The following is a 5,620-nucleotide window of genomic DNA, read 5'->3' as shown; positions in this document are numbered from 1 at the left end:
CACTAACGTAGCGCTGTTCAAACAAGATTGGCTGTTGATCTGGTAATGGGACTAATGCTATTTCAGTGATAGGGAGTGATTCCAAGGACAGAAAGTGATTTGATCGCCGAAGATGATCCTGATGAAAAAATGAAGAAACCTTTGCGACTAAGAGATGATGAAGTTTCATAAACAAACAAAAAGACCAAAAAATGGACATGTACGAGATGAAACTCCAGAAATATCCGAATTGCGGAAATTAGGAAATTTTCGCGCTTCAGAAATTCCTTAAGGAGACTCACTGCAATTTTTTGATGCGTTTCCCAAACTGCTTTTTCTGATGGTTGGGTCACTTCTGTTGTAACACAAGTCTCTCTGAAAATTGATTCTTTCCATCTGTCTCCCATTCGTCGTTCGAAAATTGCGCGCAAAATTGTTTCAACCTCTAGAAAATAAAGAAAAAATGAAATTCAGTGAGAAAAAGAGAAAACGACGGGATTATCCAAACATGGAATTGAATGGTTAAAATCGTACCAGATGCGACGACTGGGAGAAGCGTGATGAATTTTTGCCATAACTGCGCGATTTGTCCAGCAAGTAATTGAAAATCCTGATAAAATTCCACTTCGATAGAAAACCACGATTAGAGATTCGCACCTGCGTCATAATGCAAGACATTGCATTCAGTTCTGAAGAAGGAAGCCGAGCACTCAGTTGAGGAATTTCAGCACGAATGTCGATCGGAGCAATCTGAAAACGATGGAAAACTCAGTGAACAGAGAAGCAGGGGAAGAAGGACGCGCACCATCGGTGTTCCATCAGCTTTCCTCGCAGTTTTCGTTGGAGGATTTCGTCCTTCGATATTCGCGAAAAGCTCTTTTTCTTCTTCCAGGCGATCAATTTCTTCTTCAATCGCTTCAGGGGACAAATGAAACGTCACCTGATGAAAAAATCGGTTAGAAGATGTTTCCTCTTTTGGAATTGTCCTAAAATAATTCTTCTCTTACTGTCATTAAATCTTCAGCTGAATAATAATTCGAGCCAGAGCCCTTCGGTGTCGTGCCGTTGAATGGCAGTGATGGTAATTCTTTAGTGTCTTGACTCTCTATCGATTCGGCAGACGCAGCACTTCTTTCAGTTGAAAGGGCGGTAGCAAGAGAGTGGTGGTGTTCCCACAACCGGGAAGGAGAACTACTCCGCCGCCTTAGAATGAGAGAACATGTCAAAAAACATGTCAGAGACCATGTCAGAGAACATGCAACGCAATCAGTCCATCAAGATGATTCTACTACAGACATTCAAATAACGAATTGTTTACCTGGAAGGCTGAGAGGCTTCACGGCTAATACTGATTCTAAGAGACCTCTTTGTTTAGCCGAAAGACATCGATACGCAAAACAGCGATATGTTGAAATGAGGCGCACAAGCGACTCTAATAAGACTTTAAGATATTCAGAGTGTAAAACATCAGCCCGATAAATTGGGGGTGGCTGCGAAACACCGCCAGCAACCGGAGAAAGATGAGTGGGGGGTTGGTTTGACTTCTTGCCCGTCGCTCCACCTCCGCTTGCTTTTTGAATCGGCGGGTGGTTTAGGAGGAGAAGTTATTCTAACAATCGAGGAACCCCGAGCGCCAAGAGCACGATGACCATTCTGGAGAAAATCAGAAAAAGAGAGCGGAGGTTTCAGAGAACCGCGAGCCCCAGAGTTTAACGCGTCCATCGGAAAATTCCCTTCTGTTCCATTTTGTCCGTATGTCAATGTTGCAGGAGGTTTGCGAAGAAGATGCCTTGGGGTGAACGCACAAGGGAACACGTTGGGTCTGAAATTTAAGAGGAGAAAGTGAAAAGCCTTGATCACTACTCACCTCAATCGACATCGAATATCATGAAGAATTGAATGGACCGTTAGAGAGCACAAAGAGTAATGGAATTCGTCGAATATGACTGGAATATACTCATGAAAACCTTAAAAAGAGAAGAAGATTAAACTTTGAAAGTGCTCATTCTGACGGGAACTGATTCAGTTTGAATGAGACCCACCTGTTGGTACATTGTGAAGTCGATAAACTTGATAAGACACAGATATGAATTCAGGCATCGAGCCCAACTGAAAGAGACGATTGATGCGTCAGTCAAATCAATCAAAGACAAACCTCGCTCGTTGTTGTCTCCGCCATTGTAGCAGCTGTCGTTGAAGAAGGAAGATGATCCGCAAGACGACTTGAAAACAAATCCTCTGGCGCCTTCGTTGGAGTGTTATTTGTTACTGTCCCTGTATCTCCCTGGCACTTGGATTTTTTTTGTCCGGACGCCCCTCCTCCGATGTCTTGGGTGTTCATTGCATTATTCGCGTTCGACTGTGGGTCTGCAAACATCAAATCGATTTCGATGAAAACGGGAGCATTCAATCCATTTCGGCGACACAAATCGACTTCCAAGCGAAATTGGCAAATCTCGTTGAGCTCAATCTGAAAGTTGATTATTTCACTAAACGTTTTCAAACATAATCCACACCTCTTCATCACAATATCTGATTAAAAAACGTCCGACTCTTGAATGTTTGTGTTGCATCGTCAATCTCAGCAGGATAAACGCGATGGTGATCTCCTCGCGCTTTTTTGGTTCCCCCATACTGAGATGGAGGTGAACGGTTGACTTCGGGACGTCCAAAAAAGGAAAGGGGTGCTTCAGGTGGCGCGAAATCTGACGGTTTGAGTCTAGCCGGTAAAATTGCATATGGATATGCTGCGACGCACTGAAACGAGAAAGAGAGAAATTCACACCAAGCAACAAACACAATTGAGAGACCCCAACCATCATCGACAGGCCACTCATTTGATTGCAATAGAGACACAACTCCCCCTACTTCTGAAGTAACAACTCCGCGGGGAACGGGAACATTGCTGGGATATGAAATAGTGGAGATCCCTTTCTCGTCAAGATCTTGATAGACACGAACTCTCAAATTATATAAACCTTGATGGAAGAGGTCGATATTTCTGAATGTGTGGAGATGGAGAACAAGATCAATGACAGCTGAGTACGACATATGGACACTTGGGATCCCAATAGGGGGGGATCCTAATTGAAGGGAGAGGATCCAACAGTTCCTAAAAAAACGGAATTTGCTGTTCCAGGTCAAAGCTGCTCTCCTCAGAATGTCAACAACGGAAACCCTCCCCGCCTGGCCCGTTTTTCCCGTAGATTCGTACAAGCTTCGTTTTTGTGATTCATCGCAGGTTTCGCAGTCTTTCTTTCCGCATGGGGAGGATTTTTCAACATGGGTCACGAATGAGTCACTTCAATTTCTATCCAGTGGGATGCGCTACTGCGTTGGTGCGATAATCCTTTCCCATGACCATTTACAACCAAGACTATTGCTAATCAGCGATCAACAGCAGGCAGAGAACAATCATGATAATCATCATCAACAGACAGATAACTCCTTCTCTATCGATCATTACTCGATTCCAATCTATCCCTATCAACAATGGGAAAATCCTTCGGTCGTTTTATCAGAGCACCTCAACAAAATCATTCAGTTCAAACAAAATAATGAAGTTGAGGGTTTGGCTGATCTTTTAAAATCAGCACCAATTGTTCCTCCACCGACTCTGGGGTCTCAATCAAACTCTGAGGAACCACCGCAGCATCAACACTCTAATTCTCCCGCACCAAATGGATTCGAAACAGAGGATCAGGAGCTTTACGGCGACGTTGTCGCATCTGCTCCTTCACAAATTGATTCCACACCCGTGCGGAAGTCTGAAGAGATCCGAAATCAATTCGCTCCTGTTGTTGCGTCCCATTTAGGTTGTTGGTGGATTGTTGAATTGGGACACCCTCCATTGCCGTATCTCCCTGGTATGTATTCATTCTTACAAGTGACCACCCCCCCATTGATTTCTGTGATGCTCCTACTCTTTCAGCGCATATTACAAGGCCAAAAATTCAAATCCGGTTGTACCAAGTTGTCGTCCCCCCCGATTGCTTCATAACTTTGGCTGATGGAGGATTCGCGTTCATCTCTTTCGATCAGTTGTTGTCCTCCAGGAGTCTAGGATGCGCATATGCGTCAATTCCACAACTTATTAGCCGCTTCTCTCTCCGTCCAAGTGTGACTTGTCCTGCTGCCCCTCCATCCAAATTGAATACAAGCAGCACAAATTGTTTGGATACAACGAAATCCATAAAACATTCAGAAGCTCCAACTCCATCAAATGAACAGTTAGACTCGAAAACTCAAACAGATCAGCAGTTTGGTGATCAGGAAGCATTCGTGCAAAAAATGCAGACACTTGAGGAGGATGCAGACGAAATGTGAACTGCAACTAGACTCAACTTAGGTGTGTTTCCCCTCTACGAAAGAATCAAAATGAAGACGATAATGAATCAAACTTGCTTACCTTTTCATTGGACTTCACTGGGTGGGGAATCTGAAGGCTGGGCCGCCTTTCGGATTTCATCCCAACTACGAAACCGACTGCAGAAAGATGATTTCAGCAGACCTGATGATTGCTGCACTAACTTGTCGCCCTCTTCTCTGTTATTAGATCCCATGGGTGGTGCATATCCTTGTGGTTGTTGTTGGAACGCATTCCATTGAACATATTGAGGGGGCGTTCCATTTTGTTGTGCAGCTTGAGGTGGTCTACGAGACACCTATGAATGATGAACAAGTGATCTTCTTACACAAAAGGTGACCCCCAAGTAGGAGAAATCATTGGTTTTGGGTTAAGAACAAAAGGCGGTGGTGGGGCCGGGAGTCCGTTCTTCTCAGCTTGTGATACTCTAAAGGCGTATCGTGCTTGAACTCCTAATGCAGTCTTCTGTTCCAGCACCTCCTTCATCGCCGGAACTGTTGTCAGCCACAACGCAGCTCCGCCAAGTGGGTATCCAAACAGACATGTTGACCAAAGCCAAGCCTTTCCACGGACGCCAACAAATTTAGCTGGAGCGAAGGTCGTTAGCAGGTGTTTGCCAGCGATAGCTCCTCCCAGGACCCCGAGAAAAAGATTACGAACTGGTCGAATGAGACTTTTCCCTTCCTGTGTCGAAAGACTGTACTGAGAATCTCTGACCCATTTCGCGATTTCTTGCTGGATTTGGGTCGCAGTTTTGCGATCCAGCCCTGTAGTATCCACAGGAGGATCTAATTCGGGAGGAATCAACGCAGCCTGGGAAGGATCCCATCCGCTCTGCGGGAAACCCTGTTGTGGGAATCCTTGTTGTGGGAATCCTTGTTGTGGGAATCCTTGTTGTGGGAATCCTTGTTGTGGGAATCCTTGTTGAGGGTATCCCTGTTGTGGGAATCCTTGTTGAGGGTATCCCTGCTGAGGGTATCCTTGTGGCGGATATCCGGCTTGAGTACGGGTGGGATAGGGATTCATGGTTCCAGAGTCTGGATGGGAACCAGAGGACAGAATATCATTGGAGTTTTGAAGATCTTGAGGTGGTTGATCAAAGGCGGAAGAGTTCATTCTATGTTAATTCAGGGTGAAAGCTGTTCGCCTGGACCTATGGACTGGTACCAGAATATCAGAAGAATGGGAAAGTCAAGAGAATTTGGGATTGCGAGGGGTTAACAATGTGCGGCTCGATTGGTAAAAGATAATAAAGAGTTCAAGGTTAATAAATAG

Source organism: Condylostylus longicornis, unplaced genomic scaffold, assembly GCF_029603195.1.
Source record: "Condylostylus longicornis isolate FDR11 unplaced genomic scaffold, ASM2960319v2 ptg000552l, whole genome shotgun sequence".
Classification (NCBI taxonomy): Eukaryota; Metazoa; Arthropoda; class Insecta; order Diptera; family Dolichopodidae; genus Condylostylus; species Condylostylus longicornis.
Note: the sequence above shows the minus strand (reverse complement) of the source record.